This window comes from Lissotriton vulgaris, chromosome 4_1 (assembly GCF_964263255.1).
Source record: "Lissotriton vulgaris chromosome 4_1, aLisVul1.2, whole genome shotgun sequence".
NCBI classification, from domain to species: domain Eukaryota; kingdom Metazoa; phylum Chordata; class Amphibia; order Caudata; family Salamandridae; genus Lissotriton; species Lissotriton vulgaris.
This window is the reverse complement of record NC_141691.1, coordinates 1650402729-1650429227: the sequence shown is the minus strand read 5'-3', so window position 1 is coordinate 1650429227 and position 26499 is coordinate 1650402729.

The following is a 26499-nucleotide window of genomic DNA, read 5'->3' as shown; positions in this document are numbered from 1 at the left end:
AAGGATGGAGCGTCTAGAAAATATGCAGAGGCGCAATAATTTAAAAATCTTGAAGTTACCCGAAAAAAGTGAGGGGGCAGATATAAAAAGATATGTGGCGCATATTTTGAGTACAGAATTAGAGTTAGAGGTAGATGAAGAGATCATTTTTGCCGATATACAGAGGGTACATCGAGATCCTTTTAGGTTAAATGCGAACAGGACTAAACCAAGAAAAATTTTAATTAATTTTTTAACATACAACTTAAAAGAGAGTATCCTGTCCGCAGCCTTGAAAAAGAAATCTCTAACAGTCAATGGAGCAAAAGTAGAGATTAGATCAGATCTGTCTCCCGTAACGGCAAATAGGCAGTGGGAAATGGGAAAGAGAATAGAACCTCTAAGAAATCTGGGTGCTACAGTCCAGCTCAAATTTCCGGCCTTTCTTAAAGTCATGTGGCATAATAAGATGCACTCTTTTCGGTTTGTTGAGGATGTGGATGATTTTATTGAAAGATGTACAGAGTTGTCAAGAGAGGCATCTATTATAAATCAGGGATTGTAATGGCTAACCTTTTTGCAATAGCCAAGAGACAGACGAACATATAAAGATATTTTTGGTTCTAGAGAAGCACCACCACCTTTGCACTCACAAGGCCTATGGCCATAGATAGACAGGAAGGTTTTTCCAGAGGGAGGGGGGGTGGGGGAATGGAGGGCAAAGAAAGGGGGTGGGGTGGGAAATGGGAAGGGAAAAAAAAATAAAAAAATAATCCTCATAGGTCAAGAAGCCACAAGCGATGTAAAGATCAGTTGGTTCTTTAAGGAGAATGATGGGAGCTAATAAAAAAGAACTAAAGATTTTTTCCTGGAATGTCAATGGGCTAAGGGTGAAATCCAGGAGAAGGATTATTTTTAAATACTTAGAAGACTCACTGGCTCATATAATTATTTTGCAAGAGACTCATTTAAATGAAGAGGAAAGCAAGGATATGTTTGGTAGACAGAAATGGATAGCGTATAAGTATTATACACCTCAGACTATGGTGACTAAAGGGGTTGCAATCCTAGTTAGGGTGGGAGTGCAGTTCTCTTTTGGAGCTATGGCGGCGGATCCTGGAGGGAGGTGGCTCATAGTACAAGCCGTGGTGGCTGGGAGAAATCTTGTGTTGGTTGGGTATTATGGACCAAATATCGATGATTTGGTCCCTTTGGATAAATTAGCATCAGAATTATTAAGTTTTTCTGGAGATATAGTTATGGCAGGAGATTTCAACACAGTTATGAATAAAGATCTGGATCGTTCAGGAAAAAGAGCGCAGAGAAATGTTAAGATGTCTAACAGAGTAAAAGAGCTATTAACACAGTATGGAATGTGCGCCATTTGGCGTATTAAATCGGGCCAGAAGGTGGGTTACACATATTACAATCAAAAATATAGAAACAGGTCTAGGATAGACTATGTCTTGTTAGATTTGAGGATGGTGGAGTATGTTACAAATATTAATCATGTAGGGGTACACCTATCAGACCATTCAGCTATCCATCTGCACTTGACATTTGGCCAAAAAGTTTGTGAACCTGTTTGGAGATTGGATCGCACGATTCTGTTAGATCAAGAAGCTATAGAGATCATAGAAGGGGAATTGGATGCTTTTCTGAATGCAAATATAGACTCCGCCAAGCTAGATGTGGTATGGGACACATGTAAGGCATTTTTGAGGGGGAGGCTGGGAGCCTTAGGGGCGAAGAAGAGAAGGACATATTATAGTAGAATTTTCGACCTAGAAGAAGAGATCAGACAGAACGAGGCAAGGATTGTGGAAGAAGAAGAGCAGCAACTAAGAGACCAGGCTATCCTTGACATTTCAAAACAGAAGGTGGAATTAGCTACAGTTCTTGCAGCCAGAAACAAAGAAAAGTGGGATGCTAGTAGTTTGGCACATTTTAGCTATGGAGAAGGGTGTGGCAAACTTTTGGCATGGAAAGCAAAGAAAGATCGGGTTCGAAACTTTATTAAGGAAATTAGAGTAGATGGGTTAGATGGAGACACAGCTATTACAGACAGTGGAGAGATTTCAGAAGCTTTTTATGAGTACTTTTCCAGGATTTACAAGGAGGACTTAGTACCAGATCCACAAGTGATAACAGCATGGGTACAGTTAATAAATCCACTTCCAATCCAATATAAACAGATCCTAAATTCAGAAATCTCATTGATGGAAGTGGAAAAAGCTATTAAGAAGGGTAAGGGGGGTAAGGCTCCGGGACCAGACGGTCTCCCTTTAGAAGTTTATAAAACTCTGATTGGTCTAATCGCTCCTTTTTTACAGCGAGTTTTTAACACCATCTTTAGAGGAGAAATAGCAATGCCAAAGTCCTGGAATGAGGCAGTAATAGTACTGGTCCCAAAACCCGGCAAGTCACCCAAATATTTAGATGCTTATAGGCCAATATCACTATTAAATAATGATTACAAACTGTTTACCAAAATCATGGCTGATAGATTGAGTCTAGTTATTCCCCTCTTAGTACATGATGACCAAAAGGGTTTTATGAAGGGTAGATATTTAAAAGAACTCACCTTCTCAGTGGTTGGCGCAATAGATATGGCGACAGCTTTTAATCTCCCTCTAGCTCTTATTGCCCTTGATGCCGCCAAGGCATTTGATCGTGTGAACTGGCTATATCTGAAGAAGCTTATTCAACATCTAGGATTGGGCCCAAGCTATACCAACACATTGTTATCACTGTACAGCTCCCCCACTTCTAAGGTGTTGGTAAATGGCATTTTGACACCCTCTTTCAGAGTAATGAGGGGTACCCGTCAGGGATGCCCGATTTCCCCTTTACTATTTAATTTATATATAGAGCCGCTTGCTAGTAGGATTAGAGCCATGGATACAATAGCTCCCTTTAGGGCAAGCGAGTGGAACAAAAAGATTGGTCTCTATGCGGATGACATTATTATTTTTACTTCAAACTTGAAAGAATCTATGGGCAATATTTTTAAGCTCACTAAAGAATTTGGTAAAGCTTCAGGATATGAGATTAATGAAAGTAAAACAGAACTAATGGCATGGAATTTAAACACCGAAGGTTTTAAATGCAAGAAGGAGATGAGATATTTAGGAGTGAGAATAACACAGAACATAGCAGAATTAACAAAAATTAATTTTTCAAGGGTGAAGAAAGAAATAGGGGAGACATTGCGAAGCTGGAGTCATCTACCTCTCACTCTGATTGGTCGCACCAATTTGATTAAAATGGTGATTCTACCAAAGCTTACATTTTTGTTTGAAACAATTCCCTGGGACTTTGATAAGAAAGGGCTTAAGAGACTACAAAGCGACATTTGTTCTTTTATATGGGCTTCTAAAGGAGTTCGCTTATCCTGGAAAAAAATTAGAAGAAGATGGGACAAGGGTGGGTTATCAGCCCCAGATTTTTTGTTATACGACTGGGCTTTTCGTTTAAAAAATTTGAGAGAACTAATGGGAACACCAAAGGCTACAACCACCGGGTTTATGTTTCTGGCTATGTTGAGTTTGAGCAACTATAATGATGACGGATTCATGTATAAATTTTCAGATCCAAAGTACTTCAAAAAGGTGAAATTGAAAACTCTACGGGAGGCAGCAGAGCTCTGGTATAAAATTAGGAAACTAGCAAAGCTTAGCTATTTTGGATATAGGTCGTCTATTTGGGACACACCAGGCCCACTGTTATGGGTAGAAGATGCATTGGCTGTCCCGTTAAAAATGGCAGGTTTAAAAACTTGGGGAGACCTATTCCCTGAGGGAACGTTGATTGGTTGGATACAAGCTGCACAGGTGTGGGGTCAAGGACTATCTAAGTTTAAATATATGCAGATACAAAGTTGGGCAAAAAAGACGGATATTGTTGTAGGTCTCCAAAATGACTTTGAAGAGAAGATTTTTTCTTCACAAACATTCAAGAAAGAAGTTGCGATGTGGTACTGGGCAATGGTGGAAATGGAAGATGGCCCTTTTAAATTGCCGGAACAATTATGGAGAGATTGCTTGCCGGACATCGCCACAGAAAATCAATGGCAAGTAACGATGACTATATTATATAAAACAGTAAAATCTGCAAATTTAAGGAGAAATGTTCTGTTTACCATCCATAGAGCCTATTGGACTCCTCGCAGACTATCGAAGTTTAAGGCCGGAGGACGGGTTGAATGCCCAAAATGTGGAAATATAAATGTGGATGACTTGCACATGTTTGTGGAATGCCTAAACATCAGGGAATTTTGGGAGACGGTAAGCAACTGTCTATCACAATCAATCGGCCACATGATAGAGGTAAGCCATGAACTAATTATTACCGGGAGACTTGATCTATATGACAACAGAATGAATGATAAAGTAAAGTTAGTTTTTTATGGGGTTCTGCTAGCTCGTAGAGAAATTTGTAAAGTATGGGTAGAAGCCAAGTCACCGACACTCATAGATTGGTTAAAAAGCATGAGACACTTTGCAACATTAGATTCTAAAGGCCAGATAAACAGGAAACACAGATTTTGGTTACTTTTTTTGGAGCACTTTGGATACGGTCTGGTTGTGTCACTATCCATACAGGGCGGCATAGAAGACTGTGGCCCAGTCAGGGCTGGAGAGCTGCATATACTCGAACTCCACAGCCAGCATATTGAGATAAAAAAGCCCAGGGCGGAGACTACCGAACATGGGTGGCGTAAAGGCTAATGAGGAATAAAGAAAAAAATAAAAAAAAATAAAATAAATAAATAAATAAATAAATAAATAAAAAAAAAAAGTGAAACACTGATACAAACATTTAAATATTTAAACAATACTCGCTAATATATGTATTTACTATGATACACTTAATAAGCCAGTTAACCAATCCATTTAAAAAAAAAAAACATCCATTAAGACACTTATTGAAACATTTATTCTTCCATCGACCTTTACATATACATATATAAAACATGTTTATTTTTCAGAAAGACACACATTCACTGGATGGTGTCATCAGTGATGTCATGAGTGATGTCACTGACCATGTCATGAGTGATGTAATATGTGATGTCATCAGCAGTGCATTACACGGGCAAGTTATAGTGAGTCCAACTAACTATAACGTGGGAATTTCATTGGTTTTATGTCAGTAAAATTTCCAGCTAACTATAACTGGTGTGAAACCTATGGTTTTTTCAGTGAATTTAATAGGTTTTTTAAATGCTAATTCCTAACTATAACTGGTATGAAACCTATGTTTTTTTCAGTGAATATATATATATATATCCTGTACTCCGTTTGTCTCCTAGCTCGCGCGCTCGCACCGCCAGCAAGCAGACTCCGGACACGGACCTCGAGGTGCATAAAAGTTCTTTATTTAGCAGAAAGAGTCACCGACGTTTCGGCTCAACGGAGCCTTGATCACATGACAGCGTTTTCTGTGCAAGGTACACCTTTTAAAGTGAAAGCAAGTGGTCAACTCAAATCACCTGTGCAAACTCATTAATAGACATAGAAAATATACTATGTAATGCACCCAACTTCGTTTGGCATTTCAAGTTTATAAATAGATGTAAAATACATTTGTAACCAGATCGTATTTACAACATTTCATACAGATTCAATAACAGGTGTGACTCCAATTGTAAGTCTAATTCCTTGTAAAAGAATATCATAGTAAAATACACAAATCTATTATACATATCCGTCTGTTTAAAAGCCTTATTTACAAATATGTACATCCCCTAATCATTGTCTTTCAATACTTGTAAACATAATTTGTGATTTTTCTTCTCCATTTAGGAACCTCGGTATGGTGGCTAAATCTATATAAAGTGCTGTGTGCTACCTTTTTAAAGTGCAAATTGTGCTTAAAGTGCATCAAAATGTGCAAAAATTGGCAAACTTTGTGCAAATACGCATATTACAATATACCTCGGTCCTAATCTGTTTCACTCATAAACAGTATATATTTACAATTATATCAGTTTCTGTTGTGGAGGAGAGTTGCTTTGTCTTTTCCTATTGTCCTTCCGCAATGTTGTATTTGGACTTTTAACCCTGGACGGATAAATCATCATTAACAAGAGTCGCACAAGTTTGTATTGAAACTTGCTGTGTGGGTGCCATAATTCCTATGTCTCTAAAAAAAATCCTTGTGATGGAACGAGTGAAAAATAATAAATCAGGTCCACAAGGGGCCTGAAACCCAAAACCAAACTGTCCAAAATGATAAAAAACAGACAACCTTATGTTAAACAACCATTTCAGTTCATTTCATTTTGTTGGTTATTAACCTGGTTGTAAAAAACAGTGCACAGTGAAAAATAATAATAAAACAAACATTGCCTATTCTCATAGCAGCATAATTTCTTTCAGAAATGATTATTATGATTTGTGGATGCTCACAGCCCCCTCGGGATCTGTCCCAGCCATCTCCCAGCCGGGTGAGTGCCGTGGACATTATCCACGTGGGGGAGAGCACACACTACTGATACATTAAGTCATCTAGAGTAAGCAAGTGTGGAGATCTTCAGTCACATTCAACCCATGAGGCACCTTAGTATTGAGCTGGAGGATGTATTTTGTTTCCAGCTTTCTGAGTCTGGTTTCCCTGTCTCCGCCTCTTTTGGTGTTAATGACAGAATCAATAACCCAGTATCTAAGACCACTGTTGTTACTTTGGTGATGGTCCTTGAAATGGCGCGCAACAGGATATGTGCTGTCCATATTGGTTATTGCTCGCAGATGTTGCAAAATGCGTTTATGGACAGCATTTCTGGTGCTGCCCACATACTGCAAGCCGCAAGGACAACGCAAAACATATATAGCGTATTCTGTCTTGCATGTTAGTACTTGGGTTATTTGATGTTCCTTTCCTGTGAATCCATCCCTGTATGTTTTGGTGTTTTCACCGTGAGTACATGCTTTACAGATTTTACAGTTATAGAACCCTTTATTTCTTTGCCACCACTCTGATCTTATAAAGGGATCCGGGTTGGTTTTCACTATATGGTCCCTTAAAGAGGGGGCTTTGCTGTAGGTTAAAGAAATAGACTTTGGTAAGCTTTTGCCTATTATATTGTCCCTCAGCACAATGGGCCAATGTTTATTCACTATTTTTCTTATTTGATGGTGTTGTCTAGTGAATCCTGTTATTAATCTGAAGCAGTCAGGCTCAACTTTATCTGGTTTAGATGTGTCTTGCCTGGACGGTTCCCTGTCCGCTTTCCTGATTGGGAGCTCCTCTCTACTCATTGACATGGATTTTTGCACAGCTTTGTCAATCACTTTTGCGGAGTATCCTCTTTCAAGGAATCTCTCCCTGCTCTCCTTTTGTGCCTGTTCCAGTTCCACGGGGTTGCTGCATATGCCTCTTAAATGCAGCATTTCCCCATACGGGATGCTGGAAATGAGATGGACCGGGTGAGCGCTAGCAGCATGTAAAATGCTGTTGCCTGCTGTCTTTTTTCTGTAAACCCTAGATTCCAAACGACTCCCACTGATGTAGAGTTCAGCATCTAGGAAGGTAACTGTTTCCTGACTGAGTGTCGCAGTAAATCTAAGGTTTAGGGGGTTATCATTGATGTCCTCAATGAATTTAAGGGCCTGTTCCTGACTTCCTCTCCATATGACGAACAAGTCGTCAATGAAGCGGAACCATGCCACCAGATTGTTTTTAATGATGTGCTGAAAACCAAGCCCCAGGACCAGTTCCTCCCAAGCTCCCATGTGCAAACATGCGTAACTTGGAGAGAAACTGGCCCCCATTGCTACCCCCTGTTTTTGGCGGTACAACTGTTGATTAAACAAAAACACATTGTTTGTAAGACAAAAATTCAACATGTCCAACAACATTTTAGTGTGCTTTTCATTGCCGGGTACTCTTCTTGATAAATAATACCGTATTGCATCAAGACCATCACTATGAGATATACTGGTATATAAAGCTGTTACATCCAGGGCTATCAGCCAATCCCCCTCCTGAATCTGTACATCCTTGATTTTTACTAGGAAATCCCATGTGTCACGAATAAATGACCCCAACTGCTGAACATAACCTTGTATGAAATGATCTATATAGATTGAGGTATCCTCAAGAAGGCTCCCCCTTGCTGATATTATTGGCCTTCCAGGTGGGTAGATGGGGTCTTTATGTATTTTAGGTATAAAATACAAAATCGGTGTTACAGGGTGTTCAACCTTCAAATAATCAAATTCAGTGTCAGTAATGAGTTTGGCTGACCGCCACTTACATAGTTTTCGATGATATTCTTCTTTGATGGTCAGGAGTTCTCGGTTGTTGATTTTTTCATAACATGCACTGTCATTAAGTTGACTATAGGCCTCTTTATCATAGTTTGTTTTAGTCATGAGGACCACATTTCCCCCTTTGTCACTGCCTCTGATTACCACATTTTTTTCTTTATTGCGTTTCTCAGTCAATGCCTTATATTGCTGTTGCTGGGCTGTGTATCTGCGTTTTGTACCCCCAATTTGTATTTGCAACTTTTTCAGATCCGTTACCACATTTTCTTGGAAAATATCTATATTGTCTCGCAGCAGGATGGGATAGAAGGTAGATGGTGCTCTGAAATCTGTGGTTGTGGTTGTTCTATTCCCACTCTCATCAACCCCTTTGTTGGTTCCATTGGTATTGTGGGTTGCATCATATCCTACTCCTTCTGTTTCCCAAAGCTCGCTTATGATGCGTGTTCCTTGTGATGCCTCAGGTTGCTGGATTTCCATTGCCGATTCCGTGTCTGATATTGTTCCCTCTTTGTTTTTTAAGGCATAAAATTTGCGTAATTTCAGTTTTCTAACTGCCTTATAAACATTACATCTGGTACTGGCATAATCAAAGTCGCAGGGGGGTGCATAAGATAGGCCAAGTTTAAGTATATTCTCCTCATTTTCTGTAAGTGTCAGTTCAGTAAGGTTGACGATGGTGCGATTGGAGGTTGGTTTTATTCTTGTTGCGGGGTATTGGTCCGCCCGGTTCCCCCTCCTCTCTTCTTTATAGTTCCTCTTTTTTGCCATCCGCGACCTCTGGCGGCGCCTGTAATTTGCCCTGTGTTTTCTTGACTGCCTTTCGTGTAGGATCTCAGGGTATTCCGCCTGTCCTGGCCTAAAAAAACAATCTCCTGGCCTGGCGTGAGTTTTGGTAGTTTCGCCGCTTCCGCCTGTCTGCGGCGGTCTGCTTCTAAATCAGAGTCAGGATCCGAACTAATTGTGGCATCGGAGGAACCGCTTGCTCCACTTCTTTCCTTCATTGCGGGGTTGAGATGGCTCGGGGGGTTCTTTCTATTAGGTTGTTGTTTGGCACCGCCCCTGCGTAGAGTGTCAAATTTCCGCGCAAAAGTAAAAATCTGGCCCAGTTCGTAATCATTCCTATCCCTTTGGAACTTGTACGATTTTCTTGCAACGATTTTTGCCTCCTCTTTCTTTAGACGTTCTTGCATGATTTTTGAAAGTCTATTCTTTTCATCCTCTTCCCCCAGGCCATCAATTTCTTCTTGTAAGTCCGCTATCTCTGTCAGAAGTTTAGCTCTATCAATATCTGCATATTTGATGAGCACCTGCACCTGGCGTCGCGATGCCTCTAAATTAATTTCTGCTCACTCCTTCATCAAGTCGGCGTTTGGATTATCATAAGTGGGGGCTGTTAATATTCTTAACCCCCGTGGGATACGGTTCACCTCAATGTAACGCTGTAGTGACTTCGACTCCCACCACTTAGCTTGCTCCTGAAATGACTTTTTTTCCAATAGTTTGAATAATTCTTTGATTTTAGTTGTATTGCTGCTGCCACTAGCTTCTGTGTTCTTTTTCCCTTGTATGTTGTCCGGGATAGGGGTGTCATCGGAAAACATTGTTGCAGCTAATGTTTCCCGCTCCCTTACGCTGTCACCCGACATCTTTCTGCAATGTTTTCAAATGCTGTGCTGGTGCCGTCTAGCTGGCCGTTTCTGAATTACCGGCAGGCTAAACAGGTTCCCAGACTTATGTCAGTAAAATTTCCAGCTAACTATAACTGGTGTGAAACCTATGGTTTTTTCAGTGAATTTAAATAGGTTTTTTAAATGCTAATTCCTAACTATAACTGGTATGAAACCTATGTTTTTTTCAGTGAATATATATATATATATGTATATATATAATACATATTTAAAGTTTAAAGAAAAACACATTCACTGGATGATGTCATCAGTGATGTCATTTGAGATGTCATCAGTGATGTCATCAGTGGTGTCACTGACCATGTCATGAATGACTATGAGATGTCATCAGCAGTGCATTGTGGGAGCGTAGTTATAGTTAGCTTAACTAACTATAACGGCAGTTTCTCTGGTTTTGTATGAGTGAAATGTCTAACTAACTATAACATCAATAAAACCTATGGTTTTTCCGTGAATTTCACTGTTTTTTTAAGTGTTCATTTCTAACTATAACGTCCCTGAAACCTATGTTTTTTCAGGGAATTTCAAAGGTTTTTTTAAATGGAAATTTCTAACTATAACGTCCCTGAAACCTATGGTTTTTCAGTGAATATATATATATATATATATATATATATGTATATTCACTGAAAAAACCATAGGTTATAGACCATATATAGTTAGGAATTAGCATTTATAAAACCTTAATTTACTCGCACAAAACCATAGAAATTTGCATATATAGTTAGTTGCAATAACTATATATCGCGCACCCGCAATCCACTGCTGATGATGTCACATATTACATCATTCATGACATGGTCAGTGACATCACTGATGACATCACTGATGACATCTCAAATGACATCACTGATGACTTCATTCATGTGATAATACGATGAACCTCTTCAGACTCTAATATAACCTTAGATACACTCAGTGTAAACAGACACTTAGAGACTGTCACTCATCCATGGAGTTACTCACACACCTAGTCAGTCATGCAAAGAATCAATCACACCTCCATTTCCTCAACTATACAGTTATACACACCTTACTTATTCAAACATATTCAAACACATATTTACTCTCTTATACAATCCCTGATACAAGTTATCAATGATCCATACAGCCACTCACACATTCACTGGCTCTTATGCACAGTAATTTATATATGTCAACTCTCACATGTACTGTGTTTTACATATGTACTTACTTTGACATGTAGCACTGAGATATCCATTCACTCACCAATACACTCATGCAGACAGTCAAGCGCCCATGCAGCTGTTTCCACATGCACTTTTGAACCCATACATCTAGTGAATCAACTGCTCACACATCTATGCACAGAGTCACACACCTCCCAGCCACCCACACACACACTCAGTCTCCCATACAAATACTTGAGCAACCAATCAATAACACATATAGTTACTCATATAGCTACTGATCAACACATGCAGCAGTTTACAGAACAACAGACATAATGATGCACAAATTAAGACAGTTTAGTCACTAACCCATGCACTCAGTGAGACACATTTAATCACTCTCTCATACAGTCAGTCATGCACCTACTAAATCCTTCATCCAGACACTTATACATCCACTCATTCTTCAATATGTAAGACATATTTTAACTTCACAGAAACATACAATCACTGGATGATGTCATCAGTGATGTCATCAGTGATGTCACTGACCATGTCATGAATGATATAATATGTGACATCATCAGCAGTGGATTGCGGGTGCCCGATATAGAGTTATTGCAACTAACTATATATGCGAATTTCTATGGTTTTGTGTGAGTAAATTAAGGTTTTGTAAATGCTAATTCCTAACTATATATGGTCTATAACCTATGGTTTTTTCAGTGAATTTCAATGGTTTTTTAATACAAAATATGAAAAGCTGTAAAATGTCAAGTACGTGGTAGGTAAAAACATTTTCGTATTTATGCACGCTGATGTGCTTTGAACGCTGCCCCCCCCTCCTCTTTTCTTTTAAAAATTGGAAGAAACAAAAAGTATTCCCTTCCATAAATAACCCAAGACTTTTATTTTGTTATGGCAAGGGAACGAAATAGAGAATAAACTATAGTTGGTCACCATGGGGTTTAAAGAAGGGATGGTTCTTCACCAGATTAGATATTTACCCAGACCCTCATTCTCCAATGTGATGAACTAGACTAAAATTCTTCTGGTGCCTGCACCCTGTCACAGAATATCACCCTAAAACATGGAATCTCCCAAACACCAGATTGAGTTGAACCCCACAGTAAGCCTTATTTCTTCAGGGCCTCAGAATTTCTTTTGCTTTGCTCATGGAAATTGTGGGATATAGGAGAGATAAGCTGTCACCATTAAGAAAGGGTAGTATTTAAATTTGCATATCAATTATGTTAAACCTTTTAGACGAATGTCTGACAAAATATCGAAATCAAAAATATCGAAATACAAAAATATCGGAACAAAAATATCGAAGTCAAAAATATAGGAATCCTATCCCTAACAAGGTAAGTACAAAAATATTGAAAATAAAATATAGAATGACAAAAATATCGTTTTTTGTAAAATATCGTTTTTTTTATATAATAAAAATGTAATAATAACAAAATAATACTTATAAATGTAATAAACATATTTAAAAATGTACTATAATATTTAAAATTAATACTTTATGCAATACAAATTAATATTAATAAATATATAATACATAATATATTTTCCAATAATAATAACTCTAAATTAATGATTGTCATTACTTAAAAACAAATAAAAATGTGATAAATTACTAATACATTTATTTACATAAAAAATTCACATAAATAACAATTAATAACAACATAATACTAATAAAAAAGCTAAATACATTTTAGATAGCGTATGAGTAAAAATTACTATTCCCACTCCAGAGAGTGCGACAGTAGGGAAAGTGTTGGATAGCGTAGCAGTAACAATTACTATTCCCACTCCAGAGAGTGCAACAGTAGGGAAAGTTTTGGATAGCGTAGGGTTCAAAATTACTATTCCAACTCCAGAGAGTGCAACAGTAGGGAAAGTGTTGGATAGCGTAGGGGTAACTATTACTATTCCTACTCCAGAGAGTGCACCAGTAGGGAAAGTTTTGGATAGCGTAGGGGTAAAAATTACTATTCCCAATCCAGAGAGTGCAACAGTAGAGAAAGTGTTGGATAGCGTCAGGGTAACAATTACTATTCCAACTCCAGAGAGTGCAACAGTAGGGAAAGTGTTGGATAGCGTAGGATTAAAAATTACTATTCCAACTCCAGAGAGTGCAACAGTAGGGAAAGTGTTGGATAGCGTAGGGTTAAAAATTACTATTCCAACTCCAGAGAGTGCAACAGTAGTGAAAGTGTTGGATAGCGTAGGGGTAACAATTACTATTCCAACTCCAGAGAGTGCAACAGTAGGGAAAGTGTTGGATAGCGTAGGGGTAAAAATTACTATTTCCACTCCAGAGAGTGCAACAGTAGGGAAAGTGTTGAATAGCGTAGGGGTAACAATTACTATTCCAACTCCAGAGAGTGCAACAGTAGGGAAAGTGTTGGATAGCGTAGGATTAAAAATTACTATTCTATCTCCAGAGAGTGCAACAGTAGGGAAAGTGTTGGATAGCGTAGGGGTAACAATTACTATTCCAACTCCAGAGAGTGCAACAGTAGGGAAAGTGTTGGATAGCGTAGGGGTAACAAATACTATTCCCACTCCAGAGAGTGCAACAGTAGGGAAAGTGTTGGATAGCGTAGGGGTAACAATTACTATTCCAACTCCAGAGAGTGCAACAGTAGGGAAAGTGTTGGATAGCATAGGGGTAAAAATTACTATTCCCACTCCAGAGAGTGCAACAGTAGGGAAAGTGTTGGATAGCGTAGGGGTAAAAATTACTATTCCAACTCCAGAGAGTGCAACAGTAGGGAAAGTGTTGGATAGCGTAGGGGTACCTATTACTATTTCTACTCCAGAGAGTGCAACAGTAGGGAAAGTTTTGGATAGCGTAGGGGTAAAAATTACTATTCCCAATCCAGAGAGTGCAACAGTAGAGAAAGTGTTGGATAGCGTCAGGGTAACAATTACTATTCCAACTCTAGAGAGTGCAACAGTAGGGAAAGTGTTGGATAGCGTAGGATTAAAAATTACTATTCCAACTCCAGAGAGTGCAACAGTAGGGAAAGTGTTGGATAGCGTAGGGTTAAAAATTACTATTCCAACTTCAGAGAGTGCAACAGTAGTGAAAGTGTTGGATAGCGTAGGGGTAAAAATTACTATTCCAACTCCAGAGAGTGCAACAGTAGGGAAAGTGTTGGATAGCGTAGGGGTAAAAATTACTATTTCCACTCCAGAGAGTGCAACAGTAGGGAAAGTGTTGGATAGCGTAGGGGTAAAAATTACTATTCCAACTCCAGAGAGTGCAACAGTAGGGAAAGTGTTGGATAGCGTAGGATTAAAAATTACTATTCTATCTCCAGAGAGTGCAACAGTAGGGAAAGTGTTGGATAGCGTAGGGGTAACAATTACTATTCCAACTCCAGAGAGTGCAACAGTAGGGAAAGTGTTGGATAGCGTAGGGGTAACAAATACTATTCCCACTCCAGAGAGTGCAACAGTAGGGAAAGTGTTGGATAGCGTAGGGGTAACAATTACTATTCCAACTCCAGAGAGTGCAACAGTAGGGAAAGTGTTGGATAGCATAGGGGTAAAAATTACTATTCCCACTCCAGAGAGTGCAACAGTAGGGAAAGTGTTGGATAGCGTAGGGGTAAAAATTACTATTCCAACTCCAGAGAGTGCAACAGTAGGGAAAGTGTTGGATAGCGTAGGGGTTTAAATTACATACTTATAAATTACATCTATCAATTAATTCATTATTTAAAATTAATTACCAATTAATTAAATTTATTTAACAATTAATAAAAATAAATGTATGCTTCTTACTAATTAATATTTAATTCTACATAATGGAATTACTTCCCACCCTATTCCCCTATAAACCCATAACCCGCTATAGAACATATTTATCAATTAATTAAAAATAATTACCAAAATAATTACATATAATTACCAATTAATTTTAATTAATGTATGATTCCTACTAATTAATAATTGTTTAAACATTATTACATTACTTCCAACCCTATTCCCCTATAAACCCATAACCCGCTACAGAACATATTTATCAATTTATCAATTAATTAAAATTATTTACAAATATTTCTCAATTAATTAATTAATAATTCCTACTAATTAATAATTAATTTAACATAATTAAATTACTTCCCACCCCATTCCCTTATAAACCCATAACCCGCTACAGACCATATTTATCAATTAATCAATTAATTAAAATTAATTAAAAATTAATTCTCAATTAATTAATTAATAATTCCTACTAATTAATAATTAATTGAACATAATTAAATTACTTTCCACCCCATTCCCCAATAAACCCATAACCCGCTACAGAACATATTTATCAATTAATCAATTAATTAAAATTAATTAAAAATGAATTGTCAATTAATTAATTATTAATTCCTGCTAATTAATAATTAATTTAACATAATTAAATTACTTCCCACCCTATTCCCCTATAAACCCACAACCCGCTACAGTACTAAAGACAATATTTAATTAAATTATATTAAAAATAAATAATAAAACATAATAAATACTATATAATATACACATTTATTTAAAAATCGATATTAGTAACATCGAAATTATTTATTTCGATATTATTGACATCGATATTTAAAACTTCAATATTACTAATATCATACTAATATCGATATTAAGACTGTCGATATTACTTACCTTCTATATTATGTCCCATCGATATTTAAACTTCGATATAATTGTATATCGAAATTTAAAACTCGATATTTTGTCTGTGTACCCTTTTAGACATATGATATGCTAGCTTGAACTTATGCTTTACATTTGAAGCCGAATTCAACAGCTTAAGTAAGTAGGTTTTCGTAGTTGTAACTTTAAAGGGTGATCTAGCAAGCTCAACCAGAGGGTACCCCTAATAAAGAAGACATATGTAAAATACGAAGTAATCACTGTATCCTGTTAAACAGAAACTTTAGCATGAAACACACTTGAAAAGGAAGGGAAAGAAATCGAACAAAATCAGTAGGCCACTGATGAGTTTTTGACTTCGCTAGAAATAAGAAACATGAAAGTGGTGAGAGAAGCCAAGCTTGACGTTACGGCAGCTACGAGGTAGCTAGGCTCCGCCACCCCCCCCCCCCACTGCTCCAAGCATGTCTGTCCCACCGCCCGCCGCGCCCAATAACGGTAACATGAAATAGATACAAATCAGCAGATACCTACCCCCATTCCGGAAACTCCCGAAGTGCAACAGGTTTGCGGCTACGCCCATCCGGAAGACGAGGCCTTCGGCACGTGTAGGGCGAGTCCTGCTGGCAGCCGTCGGCCGGGGAGGTCGTCGCGTAAGGTGGGCCAGGCGAGGAGCCGAGGCCAACGGGATCCCCTGTCCCATCCTCTTCTTTTTTCAATAATGGCTGCGACAACGGGGGGGATGTCTTGCACATGACCCCCCTCCCCTCGTATCTCCTGGTCTGGCCCCGGCTTGGTATGAGCTCCCTGTTCGGCCCAGAAGCGGCGCCCTGCAGGCCACGGGGGCGATGTCTTGCCTCTGCCTCCGATCCCCCCCTCTTCTTCTTTCTTCAATAATGGCTGCGACAACGGGGGGGATGTCTTGCACATGCCACCAACCCCCCCTCCCCTCGTATCTCCTGGTCTGGTCCGGCTTGGTATGAGCTCCCCGTTCGGCCCTGAAGCTGCGCCCTGCAGGCCACAGGGGGGGATGTCTTGCCTCTGCCTCCGACCCCCCTCCCTCTTCTTCTTTCTTCAATAATGGCTGTGACAACGGGGGGGGATGTCTTGCACATGCCACCGACCCCCCCCTCCCCTCGTATCTCCTGGTCTGGCCCCGGCTTGGTATGAGCTCCCCGTCCGGCCCTGAAGCGGCGCCCTGCAGGCCACGGGGGGGGATGTCTTGCCTCTGCCTCCGACCCCCCCCTTCTTCTTTCTTCAATAATGGCTGCGACAATGGGGGGGGATGTCTTGCCTCTGCCTCCGACCCCCCCCTCTTATCGCCTGGTCCGGACCTCACGGATATCAACGCCAGGTGTCGGCGTGGGGTGCGCTGGGAGGGAGAGGCGGCACGAACGAGCCTCTCCCACCCCCCTCAGCTGCACCCCCAACGCTCCACTCACCCAACAAAAGGTCTCGTCCACTATTGCGAGGCAATGATGCTCCGCTCACCCAGCGGGGGTCTCGTCCACTGTTGCGGTGCAACGGCGCTTCTGAGTTCAGCTAGAAAATGAGTCCTGCTCCAAAAACATTCTCCTCGACTTTGAAGATTCTATAAGAGCCACGGGGGCCCCCGACCCCGCAGACACCCCCGATGGGGAATGACTGCCATAATCACCCAAGGAACGACCACAACGTAGCCGCAGGACGTCGGCGCGCTCATGCCGGCGCCGGCCTCAGTCTTGAAATGACCAAAATCCTGCAAGACTACCAACTTGATCAGTTCGGGTGGGACACCAGTATGACCCGGTAAGAGAGATTGTTGCCTCCCATCCCACTTTCACTGATAGTTCATGTCGCCAGTCCCCTCTGCTACCCTTCAACGAAAACTTTTGGACTGCTGAAAGAGGTCCCGGTCCAACCACGAGTTGATGGAGACATTTTGACTATACTTGGACCTTCCTGACCTCACCCAAAATGGCGCCGGTACAAATGAAACTCTCAACTCCTTGTTGTGCCCCGATTGCTCAGCCTTGATATCATGAGATATGTATGCAGTTTTTAGCACATGAATTGATATGGGATAAGACTGATTATATGTTCGACAATGAATTGATCTGGGATGGGTATTGATTATACGTTCGAACAATGAATAGACATGGGACGGGTACTGATTACACGTTCGAACAATGAATTGATATTAAGTTCTAATGCATCATTGATTACTGTAGTCAGTCAGTCAGTCAAAATACACTTTATTCGATTTTTGTTAAAATCATAAAAGGCAAGAAAAATGCATACATTTAAAAACATTTTAAAAATGCCCACAATACATGTATTTTACACAGCGTCCGTAAAAAGAGTCACTTGATTAATCATCATAATATATAAAAAAGGGGTTAAAATTTATATATTGGTTTTTAGTTTTAAAACAGTACAGTTCTAGGGATTCTTTTGTTTCTTCCTCTGTATGCGGCTGTTAGAAAACTTGCAACACAAAAAGTGACATGTGCATCCGGTAGTCTTTGAAGATAAAGCAAGGCTGGTCTCACTTGTATGAAGCCAAGAGTTTTCAGCAGGGGTATTAGATATTTTGTCCTCTCCGTATTATAAAACGCACAGAAAAACAGAAAATGGAGAGTGTCCTGATTGGAAAACTGGTCACACTCACAAGGTGGTGCATGCTCCGGTTTACCCCACAAAGGGAAACTGCCTAGTGAATAGTGGATCAGATTCATTCTAAATCTGGTTAATAAAAATCTGTGCAAGGGTTTAGAAATAAATTGCAGGTATGGTTTCATCGAGGGGGAAGAGGACAAAACCAAGAGTGCTCTTACTAGTGGTTTGTTAACTTCAGACTCCTCTCTCTCTAAACGTGTCCTCCCCTGGAATTCCTTCTTAATCCATGCAATGTCCATTTTCCTAATTATTGACGGTGTTGTATATAGGTCTGGTCTCCCGAGGGCAGTGAATGTTGACTTTATATATTTCAACCATGATATTTTCATTGCCCCCTCCCTGGCAATCACATCTTTAAGAATTATGTGGTTTAAAGACAATTCCGTATTTAACCAGTTGTTGGCCCAAAAAAGTAAAGGGGCCAATTTCAGTCCATCTATAATATAGGGTAGGCCAACTTCTTCATGTATGGAGTAGGTAGGTGTAGAATTTGGAACCGATAGGATTCTTCTAATAAGCTTATTTTCTACCCTCTGCAAACTGTCCAGGTTAGCATAACCCCACAAAGCTGCACCATATGAAGCTATGGAAATGCATTAATTTTTATAGACTTTTAACACAGCCTCCATTGGTTTAGCCCCTAGTCTTTTAGTGAAATCCATCAGGGCTGCTGTGGACCGGGCTAAAGAAATATTCTTGGCCTTAATTTGCGGAACCCAAGAGCCTTTCTCATCAAACAGGACCCCTAAGTATGGAAAGACGGGAACCCTGGAGAGAACCTTGCCTTTACAAGTAAAGGTTTTTGTGTGTGATTTATTTTTCTGCGGACCCACGATCATTGTGTGTGATTTGGTCACATTGATTTTTAAGTCTAATTTAGCCATAAAGGAACCAAAAAGCTCCAGGAGGGTCTGTAAACCAATGCCCGTGCGGGCGATGAGAACGGCATCGTCCGCATATAGGAGAGCCGGAATCTGCTTCCCCCCTACCCACGGGACATCTGCGTTGCCTGCTAACAAAGACTTCCCTAGATCATTAATATAAATGGTAAATAAAAGCGGGGCCAAGATGCAGCCTTGGCGAACACCTTTATTTGACCTGAAGCTGTCTGAGCATCGCCCTTCCCTGGTTACCCGGACCCTCGCAGAGAGTCCCTGGTGCAAACTTGCTATGAGGGCCACCAAGGAATCCTCAATTCCAAGCTCACGGAGTATAGCCCAGAGCTTGGCCCTATTGACCAAGTCAAAGGCCGAGGAGAGGTCCATAAAGGCTAAATATAGTGAACCCTCCCCGGCTACTGTATACTTGGATATTAGGAGATGTAAATTTGAGCGTTGCTCTAAGGTTCCCCGTTTCTCCCTAAAGCCGTATTGAATCTCTGCGAGGCCCCCACAAAGCTCCAGGTTTGTTCTCAATTTCCCAGAATCTTAAAGGCAGAGTCTATTAAAGAAATTGGGCGGTAGCATCCCGGATTCTCCCTATCTCCTTTTTTAAAAATGGGCACTATGACAGATGTATTCCAAGTTTCTGGAAAACATCCATCATTTGTTGCCCTAAAGACATTTGTGAGGACTTTAGACCAGGTGGTTGGGGCATATCTAAAAAAGTCTACCGGGACTCCATCTGGGCCCGTAGCCTTATTCTTTGTGGAGTCCATTATAGCTTTGTAGACCTCCTCCTCATTGAATTCTACTGCCGCTAGCCCCCTGGTTGGCCCCATATCATTTCCATCCACAGAGTCATTACCGCCATATATATTTTTAAAATGCTCAACCCATTTCTCATCACTGATAATGCAATCGGAGATTGTGTTAATCTCTCCAGAGAAGAATTGGTTATTTATAATGTCCCAGAATCTCTTACTATTACGTAGTACATCCACGTCAAGTAAATCATTCCAGGCATTGTTTTTAATTGTATTTTTCCTATTTTTGATAACCAGCTTATACTCCTGTCTTAATTTGGAAATTAAAGTTTTATCCCTCGGCTTTGTTTTGAGTGCATTTTTCAGGTCTCTATGGGCGCTAGAGCAATTACTGTCAAACCATTTATGAAGCTTGGGTGGCAAACGGGATTGGGGAACTGTGAGTTCTTTAGCTGTTTGTGAGCAAATGAAGTTAAAAGCTAAAATAATCTCGCTATTAGTGGTATTTTGGTCTAGACAAATACAAATGGGTTCCTCTATCTTTGGACGCAGGGAAGCCATAAAGGTTTCCTGAACCACCTTACCCCACTTAAGCCGTCTGCCCTGGTCACTGGGCACCGTCGATGTGCAAGCCCTAGGAAGACCCAGGTATTTGCTCCATAAGTCACTCCAGTGAATCTGAGCAGAAACTGGGTTGTGGTCGCTATGTGGGGAGGCAATTACCTCATATTTTTCAATCTTAGAGGTTAAACCCTGGGAAACAAAAATGAAGTCTATCACGGACCCACTTTCTGACCCTTTGTAAGTGGGCAATGATTTGTCACTACCAGTGCTGAGGGGTTCAAACATATTGAGGCTAGCAAGAAAAAATTCAAGCGCCTCCCCCGCTTTGGTGTGAGAGAAATGCAGATTGCCGTTATCAGTCTGACCCTCCGGATTACCTAAGTTACATTTTAAAACACATTTTTGAATGTTAAAATCACCTAAAATTATAAGATCGAAATTAGTGCGTGATTTATGACTGTAGTCGTTAAGGACATTTTCCAGGTGATCCACATGGGCTGTGTCTGTTTGTCTAGCCCAAGAGTTATAAAAATTTGTAACCACTAGGACCCGTCCTGGTGAGATAGTCCACTCTATAATTAAAATATTTGGGGAACCAGACTCCAGTTGTTTAAACGTCCCTGCCAGATTAAGCGAAAAAAGGAGAACTAGCCCACCCTTAGCTCTTCCTGCACTGCTTGGTATTGCTGGTATAGTAAAGCTTGTTAAGCCATCCATCCAGAAAGTTGGTGAGGTATCCCATGTTTCTTGGAGGGCAATTACATGGTTACTAGCTATAAAGTCTATCCATGTGGGATCTAGTCTTTTGGCTCTAGTGCCCGCCACGTTCCAGCTAAGGAACTGGCATGGAATAAGTTCCGCCTCCCCTAGTGAAACTAAAGGCGGTGTCTGAGTGGATGTTGGTTGTCAGTCATTGACGTCTAAGCCCGCCAGGGGAGTAAAACTATTTGCCAGTACCAAGTTGGAATGAGGGCTTATAGTAACATGTCTTTCTGGTTGACGACTGAGGGGTATCGTTTGCCATGGGGTACCACCCCTACTGGGCTTAGGAAGTGAATGGGGCTGTGTGCTTAATGGGAGGTTACCTTTGTGGGGTGGGTAGAAAAAACCTAATGGGACTGGTCTAATAATGTCATCCTCAAGAATGTCTGATCCGTCCCAAAGGAGTTTATCTACACAGTGTATGTTCTCAAAGTTTACCACCACACAGTCACCCCGTACAGATTTTCGTTGACGCCCCACCCATCCCACCCTTCTTGCAAAGATGACACTGTTAGAAATATTTGTGCTCCCATAGCTATGGTTTATACACCAGTCTTTTGCTTTCCCAATTAAATTGTTGGTAGATTCTACTTCCCCCTCAAGTAGTGGTGGGACCCCTACAAAAACCACTACAAAAGGTACAACAGCGGGGGGAGATGTAGGTGTGCTTTAAGGTATACAACAGATTTTTTTCCCTACTACATTGCTTGATACGACCGATGGAGGTTGTGTAGTGGCTACATGACAGATCTTTTCACCCGAATTCCTCTCTGATCCCTGTAGGGTCATAGGTCTATTTGTAGGGATGGGCAGCAGAGGTTTGGGGGCAGGTTGGGTACCACCCCTCGGGCCCATGGGAGTCGGTAGTTGTAAAGGAGCAGGTGTATCAAGAGTCTTAACTAGGTTATCCATAAGTACACATTTCTTTAATAACCCTTCCAAGCATGTGTTCATGGTATCAACAATGTCCTTAGCAATCCCCACTAGGAGGGGTTCAATCCGTTCCTCAAAGAGGGCTTCAAGATGGTCTTTAAATATATCCTCAGTGATGAAATTTTTGGTGAGAACCCCCTCTCCTTTCTTCCTCTTTCTAGATGTCAGTTTATTTTGAATGGCTGGGTTAGATGGCACATTGGATTGATATTAAGTTCTAATGCATCATTGATTACTGTATTTATTGAAGGTTCGAATTGTCGACACTTTTGGTACTTGCTCACAATGAATTATCGATATGATTTTGTTGCACTTGTTGCACTTTTTACTATGAAATCAACGACCACTTACTCTGATATGTTTTCTAAGTGGGAACTAAGTGGCGTCTTGTGCCAGCAGCCTGGGCATCGGTTGTAATCTGGGCTGAATTTTCCTCAGCACGGGGTGTGATTCTCAGGGAAGAGCAGCGCATATGGGAGGAGGTTTATGGCCCATGCTCTTCCTGATTTTCTTCGAATCGAACGTTAACAGACGTCACGATCGGCGGCGTGCAGAGAGTGGGTCTGGTCAAGGCATCTAAAATGGCTGCCGTGCACGACAAAAGTGTGGCATTGGAAAAAAAGCAAGATGGCGCAGACAATGTTTATCAATACGGATTAATTTATAACAATTATTTTTAACAATATATTTACTCGCAGTGTCAAAATGGCGGTTAACACTTCCTGATTTCCTTCGAATCGAACGTTAACAGACGTCACGCAGCAAAAAAAAAAAAAAAACGCTCACGCGCAGCCGCTGGAAGACAAGTATCAACATATATGAGCCACCTCAACCACCCTCAGAAAACATAGGGGGTCAGGATACGTCTCCCGCACCCCCTTATACCCATTTCACACATTATTTTTCCTCCATCTTGTAATTTAATTAAATCGAAACACAAAATGGCGAATTCCCATTTTGCTACCAGTTCGCGACCCGGTTCGCGAACCGGGAGGCGCTTCTACCGCGAAAAATCATTTTTTTTTATTTGCCCCACGGGACCCTTTAATAACCCCAACATCATTCCTAAGGGGTCAAGAGGGGTCTACCTTGCCCCCTTTCATTAAATTCCCCCTTCGTTTTTCTCCTCCTCTTGTCTCTCGATCCTACCGAGAGACAAGATGGCGGCCGTTCCGGACTGTTTAGAATGTTGACAGACACCGGAGAGCCAATCAGCTTCGCTTCGCAAAGCTCCGTTACGCGAAAAGTACGCGAACCGGAGCGCTACCCGGGACGCTGTCACAGATATATCTGTTTTTTAAAATGTTAATTTCTCAAAATCCACTGGAGCACATATATTGAGACCCAGCAAAGGCACATCGGGCTAACAGTCCCTACAATTTTGCCAAGTTTCGTGCAAATCCATTCAGCTGTTCGAGCTAAAAGTGAGGCCAAACGCCCTATGGAAAAATGAATGGGAAAAACGCGTTTTGGGACCCCCCTTTTTTCTCGATCCCCCTTGACGAAATCCCCACAAATTTTCAGGGGCTGCTCAGGAACAAAATGTGCAATTTTCCTGAAAATTTCAGCCGATTCCGTCCACAAACGCCAAAGTTATTAGACATAGAATTTTCAAAAGTCCCATAGAGAAAAAATCCTAACTATATATACCTACTGGCTATTGCCAGTAGGTAATATATATATATATATATATATATATATATATACATATATATATATATATATATATATATATATAATATTTATATATATAATAGTTTCATTTTTCACACCATCTCAGTGAAAGTTTACAGTCTGAGAAATTGTAAAGCAAGCACCGATTTACCCGGGTGCATAAAGCTCGCTTGTCTCAGATACAGGCATGACAGACACTGTCACAAATACCTGGGTCTCCCCTCTCCTTGTATTTCCTACCTTTTAGTAACACAGAACTCTGCACTTAGAACTACCTAGGGCCTTCATTAGGGGTAACCAATGTTTAATAAAAGGGTAGTTTAAGGCTTGGCAAGTGGTTTTAAATGCCACAACAGAGTGGCTGTAAACTGCACACATAGGCACTGCAGTGGCAGGCCTGGGACAGGTTTCGAAGACTACTAATGTGCGTGGCACAGGCAGTGCTGCCGGCTGACTAGAAGCATTTAATGTACCGGCCCTCGGTATATGGTATCCCACTTTAAAAAGGACTTACATGTGAATCAAATATGCCAAATAGATATACACCAAGGTCCCCATGTTTAGGGGAGAAGTACATGCACTTTAGCACTGTTTAGCAGTAGTAAAGTGCTCAGTCATAAAATCAATAAAATAAGTTCAGCTAAAGTAGAGAAGGAAGGTAAATGGCTTGGGGTGAAACTTCAGAGAGGGACATTTTCCAACAGATCTTGACTGTTATTAACCTTGTCTGGTGTCTGCAAAAAGCATTCTTTATTAAAAAAAAGATGTGAATAAACTCTTGCTGGAAATGGGTTAGTCTATGGTAGGAGCTTTTGAGCATAATTTCTGGTCATTTGAAGGTTAAACATAAATAAACAAATACATGGTGGGACAGTACTGAGAAATTTCTCTCTGGTTTGAAGGCATTGCATTCTACGACTTTAGAGGACTTGTCTCAGATTTCCCTTCCAGAAAGCTTTAGAATTCTGACAATGTCTGTGGTCCATGTGCTGAACTTGGCAGGATAGCTGGATTCCACCTAGCATTTGCAACCCGCACACTTAAGGTGGTAGCCATAGAGGAGTATTGTAACGGCAACTTTTCTCCATCCTTTGCGCCTTATGCCCAATAAGACTGTGCTCTGACAGAGGTGACTCCAGTGCATCTGCTGCAGGGCCTCTCAGCAGGTTTACTATCAGAGTATAAAGCCCTTGATTCCCAAAGGGTATAAACCGTCACTTAAGAGGCCCAGCTTCATTCTAGGGTCCTCCAAAAATATATTTTCTGCCTTCTACTGGTGATACCAGGCTTTGCCGGTGCAAGGCACAGCAAAACAATCCTACTGGCTCAATTTCCTCTTAGTTGGAACTCAACTAACTTTCTGGAAAATTTGCGACCTTACATAAACTTTCATTACAGACCTTCTCCGTCAGGAACACACTAATCATAACATTGCAGTTACCATGACTCATTTGAGGTTTGGCTCCTGGCAAAAAGATAACATAACTACTCCTTTGAGACATGAGATTCAATATTATGTTTCCTCCTTTCATCTTTGGATCACCTGATTTTTTTAAATGGTGCGTCCACAGTAATTACTACCTTTATACATCATTTTCATTTAACATTTGTGCTAAGGGGGATTCACAAAGGAGGACTTCTGATGTCCAGGATACATTAGGTTGGAATTCCTTGCCATCAAAACTTTGGAAAATGAAGTTTAACTCTAACATTTACACAATGGAAAGTTCTGAACCTACCAAAAGTGGAGAACCACTGTTTTGACAGAAAACCTACATGCTAGCTCAATGTATTCTGGTAGAAGTAGCCTTTTGTGTGACTTTAGTTGTTCGGAATATGTTTGTCTGCTCTAATTTTCCATCCACTGAAGCTGTACATAGTGTGCAGTACAATTATATCTACACTAACAATATTAACAACCAATATATCTTGTGATGGTCAATCATATACTTTCTGGCATATTCTAATTTAGCACCATTTATCGGATTACTAACATCAGATTGCACTCTGGAGAACAGACAGCAGTTGCAATATCCTTAGCTAGTTCCATCACCACTCTAATGAGTGTTAAAACAATAAGGAACCAATTCCGATTTGGTAAACTAATCCGTACGACCGAATCGAATCCGTAGCCCTTTCCGTACGACTCGTCCAATTACCGTCCGAATCCCGTAGTATGATTCGTAGTAAAATATACAACCGAATCATGTGCAAACCGTACAAATAGCAGGAAAAAATCCGTATAACACGGACCCTTGAGGTGAACCGTACGAATCGCAAACATGCTGTACGACCCAACAAGTATGATCCAGACCAGGGAATCAGAATGTGATTCATACGGAAAACGTCGCGTATGAGCGAGCCACACAATCAAATACCCCGGAATTCATGGTGTGTGCGCGCCTCGTATTACTATTGTGATGGAGCCATACGCGAGCGTGTGTAATGCACCGTACCCCAGCATTCATGGCGTGTGTGCGCCTCGTATTACTATTTCAATGGTGCTATAT